The sequence below is a fragment of the Mobula birostris genome, chromosome 23, assembly GCF_030028105.1.
Source record: "Mobula birostris isolate sMobBir1 chromosome 23, sMobBir1.hap1, whole genome shotgun sequence".
Lineage (NCBI taxonomy): Eukaryota > Metazoa > Chordata > Chondrichthyes > Myliobatiformes > Myliobatidae > Mobula > Mobula birostris.
Window position 1 is genome coordinate 14,405,209 of NC_092392.1, and position 13,888 is coordinate 14,419,096.

General features: G+C 41.7%; 1 protein-coding gene and 1 long non-coding RNA gene across 3 annotated transcripts in view; one reads left to right on the forward strand and one right to left on the reverse strand.

Moving 5' to 3' along the window:
- Positions 1–210: 210 nt before the first annotated feature.
- LOC140186903 (uncharacterized) lies at positions 211–12,791 on the reverse strand. The gene is made up of 3 exons (XR_011882959.1): positions 12,763–12,791; positions 9,716–9,900; positions 211–4,321 (listed from the first exon to the last, which is right to left on the reverse strand). It is a non-coding gene; the product is annotated as an uncharacterized lncRNA (long non-coding RNA).
- Positions 12,792–12,835: 44 nt separating this feature from the next.
- orc5 (origin recognition complex, subunit 5) overlaps positions 12,836–13,888 on the forward strand; it is a 92,920-nt gene continuing 91,867 nt past the window's right edge. For both annotated transcript variants that reach the window (XR_011882990.1, XM_072241861.1), the window contains exon 1: positions 12,836–12,900. The gene's annotated coding sequence lies outside the window, so the exon portion shown is untranslated. The remainder of the gene's footprint in view (positions 12,901–13,888) is intronic.

Sequence of the window (13,888 nt, forward strand, 5' to 3'; positions counted from 1 at the left end):
CTGAAGTCTATTGTATACTGATAGTTGTTTCATTCATTGAAGTACAGAAATTCAACTACGTAAATTAAAAGACCTCCAATCCATAGTCATTTTAAATAGGAAATTTTGTGATCAAAGAACAGGAGAAGCACTGAATAAATATTTTGTGTGTTAAAGGTTTTATCCAGATGTTGCAGTTCTACTTAATTCTTACAACATATGCTTGTGGTTTAAAAGACAAGCGTATTCAACCCAAGGTGTTGAGAATCTGATGTTTTGCCACAACCTTGATGGAAATGGCATTACAAAATACCAATAAATTTCATCTATTGCCAAGTAAAATACAATTTTAGCATTCAGTCAAGAGCCAACTGCAAAACGTAATTCCGAAAAGACATTCGGTGGCACATGGCTCAAAGTGGAAAAATTCCTGTTTAAGGTTCAAAGTAAATATATCCCCAAAGTACATACAGCATATATCACCATATAAAACCCTTGAGAGTTGTTTCCTTGCGGGCATATACAGTAAATTCAAGAAACACAATAGAATCAATGAAAGACCACACCCAACAGAATGGACAAACAACCAATGTGCAAAAGACAACAAACTGCAAATACAAAAGAAAAACAAATGGTTAAATTAGCAACAAATACCGAGAACATGAGATAAGAGTCTTTGAAGGTGAGTCTAGAGGTTGTGGGAATAGTTCAGTGAAGTTGTGTGAAGTTATCCTCTCTAGTTCAAGAACTTGATGGTTGTGGGGTAATAACTGTTCCTGAACTGGGTAGTCTGGGTCCTAAGGCTCCTTTACCTTCTTCCTAATGGCAGCAGTGAGAGAAGAGCATGACCTGGGTGGTGGGGTTCTTGATGATTGATGCAGATTTCCTGCGAAAGCACAGTGTAGATGTGTTCAATGGTGAGAGGGCTTTACCTGTGATGGTCTGGGCCGTATCCACTATTTTTGTAGGAATTTCCGTTCAGGTGCATTGGTGTTATAGATGCATTGACAGATACTCAGCAAAAAGCAGCTCCTTAAAAATAATAAACTTGTACAGGTATATATATTGCAGGGCAGAGCTACGACGGCGCTAGACTGCGACTTCTTCAAGTTCATCTGTGGAAATAGCTTAATTTCTACCTTCAATGTCTGTCTTTTTCCTTTTCAAGGTGGATGGGTTTCTATGGATGGATACGGCCCAGTCCAGCACAGGATGAGCCTGGATGGGTCACCTAGAGCTACACTCAAACTTCAGTTCTTTGCGGTGATGGGACTCACTTCCAGGCTCACCGACTGGCTGTCTTTTGATACCCCAATGACATGACCTAGTAGACAAGCACGCCTTCAGGGTTCCAAGACTATGCAGCCCTGGGGACAAGTGGTTCTATGCCCTTGCTACCGGTGGAAGTGTTGCAGGAGAAAATGGAATGTCGGGAACTGCAGATCAGCTGTCGGGGGCTCTGTATTCAGATTACTCTCTCTCTCCTTGGTGGGGTTAGAGTTTGTTGCTGATTCTCGCGTCGGAGAACTCAGAAATAAGTGACGCGGCTGAATTTAACACTGAATATCAGCGAGTTGTTTGTTAGTCTCCCCTCTCACAGTGAAAGGGTGACACCTCTCTGTCCCTTTATTAGGGAGAGGGAGAGCCTGTGGTATGTCAAATTGTCAGGTGAACTATTAGTTTTCGTTGTACTGCAGATCATGGTCTTTCTTATTGCTTGCTTAGTAGCTGGAGGGTGCCGATGCTTTCTTTTGCTGAAGTAAGTGTGGAAAAGGGAGGGTCGATGCTTTGCTGCTGCTTGTGTGTGGGGTGGGGGGCTTTTAGGTTCTAATGTTTTAATGCCACTCATTCTTTGGGGAACACTTCTGTTTTCATGGATGTCTGCAAAGAACAAGAATTTCAGATTGTATATTGTGTTCATTCTCTGATATTAAACAGAACTATTGAACTACTGGAAAAAGCATCACATATCAATAATATTTAAACAGAACTATGTTAACAGAGGCACAACTTTGCAGTGCCATGGTTTTGTTATGGGTAGATATTCCTACAGAAGGAATAACATCTATTACCTATGACATAAAGTACTCTAGATTTCTCCAGTAACTTAGGTACAATGAAATAAAATGCTTTGCATGTCATAATGGTCAACTAATAGAATAGTCACAGACACAATGCAGAGTGACTGACATTATTAGGCAAAGATTGGGTAAGGGAACTGAAAATTGATTGAAGAAATGCATGAACTGTCCATGCAGATACTGTAAAGCCACACTTGGAAAGGTTATTAAACAATAAGAAGGTTATTTATACCAGCAAAACTGTCACACATCTCCCAAACATTTATTGTATTTTAAACCTCAGGTGGTGCCATTTTGTTTAAAAAGTCATGTGGAGGAAGAATTTGACAAGTTGGAAGAGAAGGGATCTAAATGGATACAACTCAATGAAATGAACTATGTAATTATGCAGTATTGAAGAATGGCAAAATGGTTAGCTCACGGAGTGACATTATCTAGCCTACTGGGCAAGCTCACCACCTTACAAATAACAACTCATTATTCAGGACTCATAACTGAATGTGCTGATAACTGACCCTATTAAGCCATTTCCATGAATCCTATCACAGACATTCCCTTATACCATACAATTCTTCCCAGCTTCCCTATAACAGAAACCTACTTGTATCTCTCTCATTTCCAGTTCCGTCAAAGTATCACAAACATAAAACTTTTGACTGTTTCTATTTTCAAAGATGCTGCCTGACTTTCTATCATTTTCCAGCATATTCTGTTTTAGTTTCAACTGGAATAGAGCTCATATCGCATAGTGGTTAGCACAGTGCTTAGTAAGATTAGGGTCCAATTCCCATCGCTGTCAGTGAGGAGTTTGTATGTGCTCCCCATGATCGTGTGGGTTTCCCCCAGGTGTTCCAAAGACATATTGTTAGGGTTAGTGAGTTTTGGGCATGATACGTTGGCACTGGAAGCATGTGAGATTTGCAGGCTGCCCAGCACAATCCTCACTGTATATTCCAATGTACATATGACAAATCAAACTTATCTTTAACATACAGGACAAATGGGAAACAGGTTAACCTATGCACCCTTACATATGCACACATGCAGCATCAAGCTTCACATCATCATTAACTTGTTCACCGAAGCATGTGAAGGAATGGCATGTCTTTTCACAAATGCAATCCAGCTAATTACCACCAGACAATCTACACTCAATCACCAGCAGAGTGAATTGATGGAATCTTTTGTTAACAGTGTCAGTAAGCAGCATTCACTCACCTATGTGTATCCTTATTTAAAGCGAAGGTTGATGGGTTCTTGATTAGTGAGGGTTTCAAAGGCTATGGAGAGAAGGAAGGAGAATGGGGTGAAGAGGGAAAATTAAATCAGCCATGATCAAATGCAGAACAGATTCAGTGGGCTGAATAGCCTAACTTTGTTCTATGTCTTGTGGTCTTATTAAGATTTTGTCAGCACCATCTGCCTCCAGACATGATCACTTTCTTGAACATATCAATCACCTTGATTCCTACATCGACAAAAGTAAATAACCTTCTTATTGAGTGAGATTAGAGTGACTGCCCTTAAATATCAAGGCAACAAAGAGCCCTGGTAAAAGCGAAAGTTGCGTACCCCAGTGGTTGGAGTCATACCTTGCCTGAACAAAGACAGTTTCAATTGCTGAAGGTTAATCGTCTATACCTAGAACATGACTGTAAGAGTTCCTCAGGGCTGTGTTCTTGACATAACCATGTCCAGTTGTTTCATCAATGACTTTTCTTCCATCACTGGGTCAGAAGGGGAATGTTTGCTGATGATTGAAAAATAATCAGTCTAGTCACAGAACTTCAGTAATGAAGCAACCTGTGATTGCTTGCAGCAAGATGCAGACAATATTCAGATGGGCTGATAAGTGGCAAATGACATGCAAAGTTCATAAGTTCAACATAAATGTGTTATCAAATTATGTATCTCTTACTGTATATTACCTTGCGATTTATTTTCTTGCAGTCACAATAGATCAGAAAAAATAGAATCAATGAAAAAATACACACAAATGCTGACATGCAACCAATGTGCTAAAGACATACTATGCAAATACAAAAAATACAAATAATAATAAATGATAAAATACATAATACTGAGAACGTGAGTTGTAGAGTCCTTGAAAGTGAGTCCATAGGTTGCTTTCAATGATCAATTCAGTATTGAGGAGAGTGAAGTTAATGACGCTGGCTCAGAAGCTTGATGGTTGAAAGGTAATGACTGTTCCTGAACTTGGTGCTGTGGGACCTGAGGCTCCTATACCTCCTTCCTGATCGCTGCAGTGAGGAGAGAAAATGGTCTGGATGGTGAGGGTGGGGATCCTTCAATTTCGATTTCGTTCAGTTTAATATTAGAGAATGCATACAGTATACAACCTGAAATTCTTACTCTTCACACATGTCCACGAAACAAAAAAAAACTCCAAAAGTGAATGACAGAAACGTTAGAGCCCCAAAGCCCCCTCCTCCTCCCATGCACAAGCAACAGCAAAAGCATCAACCCTCCCCCCACTTGCTCCAGCAAAAGCACCAACCACCCCCCACCATGCTAGCAATAGCAAAGCACCCAAAGAGACCATGGTCTAGTGCCCATCAACAACTACAGTCCATCCCAAAACTTCCAACACCTCAGACAGGCTCTCTCTCACTAGCGAAGGAGATGATGGATGCTGCTTTCTTGTGGCAGTGCTCCTTATAGATGTGCTCAAAGATGGAGAGATCCCAGTGATGGACTGATATATATCCATTACTTCTTTATAGGCTTTTCCTTTCCAGTGTATTGGTGTTTCCAAACCAAGCTGTGACGCAACCAGTCAGGATACTCTCCATTGTGCACCTATAAAAGTTTGGCAAAGTTTAATCTGCACACATTTCTAAGAAAGTAGAGGTGCTGCTGTGCCTTCTTTGAAATGGCACTTACATGCTGGTCCCAGGACCGATCTGCTGATGTGATGATGCTAAGAAATTTAAAATTACTGACCCTATCTTTGATTCGCCCAAAGAGGATCAGCTCACGGATCCAACAAGTTCTTCCTCCTGCAGTCAATAATCAGCTCCTTGGTCTAGCTGACGTTCAGTGAGAAGTTGTTGTTATGGCACCACTCAGCCAGATTTTCAATCCCTCCTATATGCTGATTCCTCACCATCTTTGATTCGATCAACAAACAGTGGCGTCATCAGCAAACTTAAATATGGAGTTGGAGCTGTACTTAGCCTCACAGTCGTAAGTATAAAGCAAGTATAGCAGGGAGTTAAGCATACAGCCTTGTGGTGCAGCTGTATTGATGGTGAAGTTGGAGGAGGTGATGTGCCAATCTGAACTGACTGATATTTACAGGTGAGGAAATCAAGGATCCAGTTGTACAAAGAGTTATCGAGGCTTAGGTCTTGAAGCTTATTGATTAGTTTCAAGGGGTGATAGGGTTGAATCCTGAGCTGTAGTCAACGAAGAGCATTCTGATGTATGCACCTTCACTGTGCAGATGTTCCAGAACTGAGTGAAGAGGCAATGAAACGGCATCTGCTGTTCAGCTGTTGTGACATTAGGAAAATTGGAGCAGATCAAATCACCCCTCAGGAAGGAGTTGGTATGCCTCATGACCAACCTCTCAAAGCACCATCACAGTGGATGTAAATGCTACTGGACAATAGTCAATTGAAGCAGGTTATTGCATTCTTTATGACTGGAGACTGCTTGATGCAGGTGGGTACTTCAGACTGCCAAAGAGAGAGGTTAAAGATGCCATTAAACACACCAGCCAACTGATTAGCTGATTAGCATAGGCAATTTGTGCTACAGAATTAGCCGGCAATTAACATCTCCAACCACTCTAACTACCTACACTTGGTGTTCAATGGCATTACCATCATCAAGGTCTCCACCATCAATATCTGAGGAGCTGAGAGGTGTGGGAAATGGTCAATGACCAGAAACCCTGAAGGTGGGGGGGGGGATGGGTGCAGAGACTGGCTATCTCATTTCCTGACACCTTAAGGTATTTCCACAATCTACAAGGACAAATGGGAAATGCAATGGCACTCTCTTCACATGCCTGCATGCGTGCAGTTCCAACAACTCTGACAAACTTGAAGAAAGCAGTCCTTTTGACTGACTACACCCTCCAAAATAATTACTCTGTTTATTCAACCACAAGCATATGGTGGATGCCGCGTTTGCCATCTACCAAATGCACTGTACTTATTTTCCCATAAGTAACACACACAAAATGCTGGAGGAACACAGCAAGCCAGCCAGCATCTATGGAAAAAAGTACAGCCGACATTTCAGGCTGGAACCCTCTGAAGTCCTCCCGAAGGATTTCGGCCTGAAAAGTCGACTGTACTTTTTTCCATAGATGCTACCTGACTTGCTGAGTTCCTCCAGCATTTTGTGTGTATTGCTTGGATTTCCAGCATCTGCAGATTTTCTCTTGTTTGTGATTTGAGTACATCTCAAGTCATTGACCAAGAAGGGCAAAGGTAGTAGGTGCATGAGAACATCAACAACTGCAAGTTCCCCTCCAAGTCACATGGCACCCTGACTTAGAAAAATACCGCTGCTCCTTAATCACTGGGTCTGACATGCAACTCCCTATGCAACAACTTCATCATCCATTTCAGAACTTACCTTTAACAAGAGGACTAGAGCAATTCAAATCAGTAGTTCCTCACTACTTTATCCAGGGTAATTAGCAATGGTATTAAATGCTAGTTTTAGCACCACTGTCCAAATTCTTTTTTTCCCAATTTATTCAAGAGATGTAGGCTTCACAGGCTGAGCCACTACTTTATTGCTCTCTTGAACCATCCCAGTCCCTAAGGTATGGGTATACCAGCAATGTTGTTCAGGAGGAGTTCTAAGCTGTTGAAGCAGCAATGGTGAAGGAAAGGCAATATAGCTCTGAGTCAGGATGGAGTGCAGCTTGGAGGACAACTTCCAAGTGCTCATGTTCTCATGCTTTTTTCTGCTCTTGCCCTTCCAGCTGACTTTTGTCATGGGTTTGGAAGATGTAGCTAAGGAATCTTGATGAATTGCTACAATGCATCCTGAAACTAAATGCAAAAATTAGGAACTTAAACTTAGTGTCCACAAATTTAATGTCCATTATCAACTAGCTCTCACATTACAATACTGCCCAGTGACAATGAAGATTCAAAATAAGATTCTGTGTGATAAGGGCTACTTTCCGTATTCTAAGGATCACCCCTCAACAAAGACAGATGATGAAATGCACCACATATATTGGAGGAACACAGCAGGCCAGGTAACATCCATAGAAACAACTAAACATTTGACATTTTAGGCCAAGATCCTTCATCAGGACTCTTGGCTTGAAACTTCGGCTGTTTACCTTTTTCCAAAAAAACTGCCTGGCCTGCTGAGTTCCTCCAGCATTTTGTGTGTGTTGCTTTGATTTCCAGCAAGGCAGATTTTCTCTTGTTAATGAAGTGCTCTTGCTTTCAGTGCACTAGCAGTCCTTTTAGCTATTTGGGAGGAGAAGTATTTAAAGATTAAGACTTCAACACTGCTAGGAAACATTAATTCCATCTCTCCCATGCTCTTTCTGAGACAAGAGCTACTACAGTAAGCACCTTAAAGCATGTGAGAATTACCACCAGCAATATTGCCACAAATTTGTTTGAGTCCCCTGGAAGGATAAGGAAACCTACGTCAGAGATCTCGCCTGGACCAACATACCTGGCAGTAAAGACTGAATTACAATGAGTTGGCTCCAATGGATATGTCATGTCATTTGCATGGATTACACCCAACTTCCAAAAGCAGCCATTCTATTCCCAGATCTGTTATGACAAAAGGTTACCAGACTGACAGCAAGGAATTCAAGTATGTTATCAAAGCCACCTTGAAAACTCATAATAAATATGTATTAACATCTCCTTGCTGATCGTCAAAACACTTCAAGGCTATCTGCTTAGCCCCCTGCTCTACCCTCTATACATGGCTGTGTGGCTAACCGCAGCTCTAATTCCATGTACAAATTTGCCAATGACACCACTGTTGTTGGTCAAATCACAGGCGACAATGAGCCACTTACTGGAATGAGATAGGTTACTTCATTGAGCTGTGCCACAACAGCAACCTCTCACTCAACGTTGGAAAATCTAAAGAGCAGTTTGTTGACTGCAGGAAGGGGAAGAAGGGCAATCATGCACCAATCTGCATTGGGAGATAGATGGTGGAGAGTCAGCAGTTTTAAATTCCTGTGCATTGACGTATCAGATGACCTGTCCTGGGCCCAGCACATAGATGCAATCACAAGGAAGGTGTGGAGGTGAAGGAGGTTTGGCATATCACCAAACTCTCTAACAAACCTCTACAAATATATTGTCAAAAGTACTCTGACAGATTACATCATAGTCTGTGCAGGAACATGATAAGCCGCAGAGAGCAGTAGACTCAGCACAATACACACACATATCCCACCCACCATTGATAGTATCTCTAGCAGGTGCTGCAGAAATTTGTGAAGATCAGGAATGATAAAATAGGTTATTATTTTAATAGAGAAATATATAAGAAACACTGAAAGGTAGTATACAGGTGCAGCAGGTAATCTGGAAGGGTAATTCTGAATTCTGAAGGCACACACTCAACAATTCAGGAACAGCCTTTTCCCCTCTGACATCTGATTTCTGAATGGACATTGAACCCATGAACACTATCTCACCTCTTTTTTATTTCAGTTATTTTGCACTACTAATTTTAACCAATTTTAACTTAATTATTTAATACATATTATATACACACATATTTTTTTTCTCTTGTTTACGGAAAGGTATATTACCATTAGGAAATTCACTAAAATTCACCAGGTATGGAGGATAAGGTTGAATAGATTGAGTGTGTAGTCACTGGAGTTTAGAATAATGAGAGACAATCCTTCTGAAATTGAAGATTCTTACTGGGTGTGATATGGTAAATGCTGAGAGGCCGTTCTCCCTTAAGGAAGAGTTTAAAGACAGATGAGCATGTCTCAGCACAAGGCGAAATCCACGAATGATTGACATGAGGAAGACTTGATTTTTACTTTCTAAAGGTTGAGAGTGATAAAGAACTCCTTACTCCAGCTGTGGAGGACCAAGTTCAATTTCTAGTTTATTGTCCCTCAACCTCTACACGGGTATACTAATAAATGAAATAACATTCCTCCAGATCAAGGGGCACAACATAGTACATATAATTCACACACAACACATAAGGTAATATTACCACAAATAAATTAACAAATGCTCAAAAAATATATCCCAGGACATTGGCAATTAGCATAAGGTAAAGAGTATAATGCTACTGGCATTTCATAAACAATGAGACCCAGGTGGTGGCACGGAGTTCAGTAGTCCCATGGCCTGGTGGAAAACCCATTTCCCACCCTGAAGTCTTTGAGATTATTCAAAGCTGAGGAAAAATATATTTTTATTACTACAAGCATCAAGGGTTATGAGAATAGAGCAGGAAAGTGGACAAGTTGGATTGGGCATTATCTTATTGAATAGTGCATCAGACTTGAGGAGTCGAATTACCTAATTCTGCTAATATTACTTATGCTCTTAGATGAATTACACTCAGAACATATCAGCATTGTAAATATTCCAGTTTATTTACTGTTCAGGTATAGACAGAGATGTTGAAAATGTAGTGTCAACACATACAGTCCATCAAGACTGCAGAGAGAATCCATCTAAGAAACTCCAACAAATATGAAGACGGCTAACACAACTTAAGAGAGTCTTCAGTGATCTTTGTTAGAAAGGCAATGCCACTTTTCTTATCGTTATTAACACTCATTTTTGATTGGTTGCAGATTGTCCCATAAAATTATGGTCTGTGACAAGAGCTGTTGATTAATACAATAATAAATAATTAATACAATAATAGCTGTTGATTAATAACCAATAGTAGGATTCAGCTCAGCAGTGTACTACAGTCTTCAAATGTGCTCAAAGTTACTACTACCCACTTTGGGAGCTGAAAACAGACGAGACCAGTTAAAACAAAAACAAAATCTTGATTTGCACCCCATTAGGTGGCTCTTTTTTTTGAGGATAACAGAGTCCAGACTGAGGGGGTATAGATTTAAGGTGAGAAGGTCAAGACTTGAATGAGAATTGAGCAGAAATATTTTTTAAGTGTGGGGGGGGGAGGGTTGAGTATATGAAATAAGCCATCTGAGGAGGCGATTAAGACAGGTACAATAGTATCATTTACGAAGCATTTGGATTGGAACATGGAGAGGAGGGGCCTGGATGGATATAGTCAACATGGACTTGTTGGGCCGAAGGGCCTGTATTGCCCTCTGACTCTATGGCTCTTTAGCAACTGGTTGTAAAAAAAATAAGTTCAAAGAACATGAGGGGAGGAGCAAACTTATGAACAAATAAAACAAAGTCAGAGACACAGTGTCTAGTTGCTGCCATGACCTGATGACCCGTTTCACACCTGATTTGATTATCTCTTTGATTAGAAACTCCTGGTGCCTTTTAGAGTTTGTGTAATGCATTACTCATCAGTCCTACAACAGTGGTACAACACATGCACATGCACACACACACAAAATGCTGGAGGAACTCAGCAGGTCAGACAGCATCCACAGAAATGAACAAGAGAACTGAGACCCTTCTTCAGGACTGGAAATGATGGGGAAAGACACTAGAATAAAAAGGTGGAGGGAGGGGAAGGATAGCTAAAAGGTGACAGGTGAAGCCAGGTGGGGAAGAAAGGTAAAGATCTGGTGAGCAACTATTCTGATAGGAGAGGTGAATGGACCTTAGGAGAAAGGCAAGGGGGAGAGGGCCCAGGAGGAATAGGCAGGTGAGAAGAGGTAAAAGGTCAGAGTGCGGAATAGAAGTCGGGGGGGGGGGAAATTGTTTAGCTGAAGCAGAAATCGAAGTTCATACTATCAGGTTGGAGGCTACCCAGATGGAATATTTGCAGTTGAAAAGAGGTAAGGGGCTAGAGTGGGGAATAGAAAAGGGGAGTTTTTTTTTACTGAAAGGAGAAATCGATATTCATGCCATCAGGTTGGAGGCTATCTAGACAATATAAAATGTTGTTCCTCTACCCTGAGAGTGGCCTCATCATGGCACAAGATGAAGCCATGGACCAACATGTCGGAACAGGAATGGAAATCAGAATTAAAATGTTTCACCACCGGGAAGTCCCACTTGTGGCGGATGGTGCAGAGGTGCTTGAGAAAAGGGTCCCCTAATTTACGGCGGGTCTCACCGATGTAGAGGAGGCCGCATCAGGAGCACCGGACATGATAGTCAACCCCAGCAGATTTGCAGGTGAAATGTTGCCTCACCTGGAAGGACCGTTTGAGGCCCTGAATGGAGGTGAGGAAGGAGGTGAATGGGCAGGTGTAGCACTTTGACCTTTTTCGGGGATAGGTGCCAGGAGGGAGGAAAGAATGGACAAGGGAGATAGTTTTCCCTGTGGAAAATGGGGGGGGGGGAGGATAGATAAAGATGTGATTGGTGGTAGGATTGCTTTCTCAGCAGAAGTTGCTGAGGTTGATGTGTTGCAGTGAAAACTCATGGGTTGGTAGGGAAGGACAAGATGAATATTACTTTTAGAGGTGGGAAGATGGGGTGAGCATAGATGTTCAGGATTGGAGAGATGTGGGTGAGAACAGCATCATTGGAGGAGGAAGGGAAACCCTACTCTTTGAAGGAGGACATCTCTGATGTTCTGAAAAGGAAAACCACATTCTGGGAACAGATCCGGCAGAGACGAAGGAACTGGGAAAAGGGAAGATCCTTTTTTTTTTGAATAGAAGGCACGCTGGGAAGAGGTATAATCAAGGTAGCCATGGGAATAGGTAGGTTTATAAAAGTTGTTGGTTGACAGTTTGTCTCCAGAGATCAAGAAAGTAGAGAGAGATGTCAGAAATGAGCCAAGCAAGTTTAAAGGCAATGCCCCAAATTCTTTTCATCATTGAAAAGACACAATACCGTCCACTTACTTGGATAACTGCAACTCAAACACTCAAGCAGCTCAACACCAACCATGCCAAACAGCCCACTTTAATAGCAATCCACCTACCACCCAAATCATTTATTTCCTCCACAACCTGAAAATGATGGTAGCAGAATATGCCACTAAAAAGGCGCTACAGTTATACACATACGCTACTCCAACAAAATTTCTTAAACCAAAGGCCTCTAACATGATAAAGGCAAAGAGCAGCCAGAACAGGAACATACCACCAAGGTTTCCCTCCAAGTTACACACGACTCGCTGGGTTCCTCCAGCACCTGCAAAATTTCGTCTTCAGAAATTTAATTCGTAAGCTTTCTTGAAACTTACCAGGTACACTAGAAAATTATAATACAGTACAATTCTACAATGTAACATCGTAAGGAAAGCAGGTTAAATGCGCCAGATTTTATTTAAAAGCTAGCAGTCCGGGATGTCAGTCAGTGCGGCAACACCAAAGTTTCCAGTGCGCCGGAATAATGGAGATACACACTTGATCAGTCCTCACAACTAATTATCAACAAGAAAATCTCTTTCTCGAGTGGACCATCTGAATATTTCCAGCATTTTTTTTTTGCTTTTATTTCCATTTTCTCGATTTTACTCAAAGCATGGAATCAGCGATCAGATCATCAATTAAAGCTCTCAGAACCCATCTTGGTGCATGGTGAGAGAAAGCTTTACATCACCGACACGCGTTTTAAACCGCCGAAATCTGTACCTTGAGAGACGGACTGAAGTAAATCCGGATTGAAACGCGGGGAGGCGCATGTGCGCATGCGTAACGCGCTGACGGGTTAAAGTTCACGTGGCGCTCTGAAAAAGCTGGCGCGCGAAAGGGGAAAGCGAGGAAAATCAGGTACTAGTTGGGTTGATGGGAGGGAGAAAGGTCGGCTGGCGGGGGTGTGATTGTGGTTGGATTGGAGAGGGATATAGAGAGTTGTGTGTGACCATTGGGAGGTGCGGGTGATTAAGGTGGAGCGAAGGGTGCGGGGCAGGGGAGTTTGTGGTTTACAGTTCAGAGGAGTGGGTGGTGAAGGTGAGGGCTTTAGCTGCAGTGGGTTTAGGAGTATGAGTGACTGGAGAACGGGGGGGTAAGTGGTACGTGTGAGACGGTAGTTGGTGAGGAGTACGTATGTCTGACAGCGGTGTTGGTAGGATGAGGATGATTTTTGGGGGGAGGTCATTGGGTGACTGGTGTTGGTGATGTTGGGAGTTGAAGGGGTGTGGGTGAAGGTAGTGAGTGTAGATAAGTGCTGGGCAAACGGGAGTGAGGGATATGGGTGACAGTGTATGAGTCAGGTGATGTTTGTGAATATTGTTTAGGAACTAGTGATGGTATAAGGTTTGGTGTGGCCATGTGATGGTGAGGGTACTGGTTAATGGTTGGGGAGTAAAACGGGTGAAATTATGGTGGTGGAGGTTAGTGAAAGTATAGTGGGGGGGTGCGGTAGTACAGGAGTGAGATAGCTTGCAACTATTCCTCCTCTGTTGGTTTGACTGCTCTTCCATCATAAGGTGAATGGCCTTATAAATGATGTGTGTGTGAGAAAGGCTTATTCATAAGAAGAATATGTGAAGATGAAGTAACTAATTGCTTTTGTTTGAGATGTTGCAGCTAATTCAGAATCAGGTTTATTATCACTGGCATGTGATGTAAAATTTGTTAAAGCAGCAGCAGTTCAATGCATTATGTAATCTAGAAGAGAGAAAAATAAAAATAACATTAATAAGTAAATCAGTTACAGTATATGTATATTGAATAGATTTTTTAAAAAATGTGCAAAAACAGAAATACTGTATATTTTTTTTTAAAAAGTGAGGTAGTGTCCAAGGATTCAATGTCC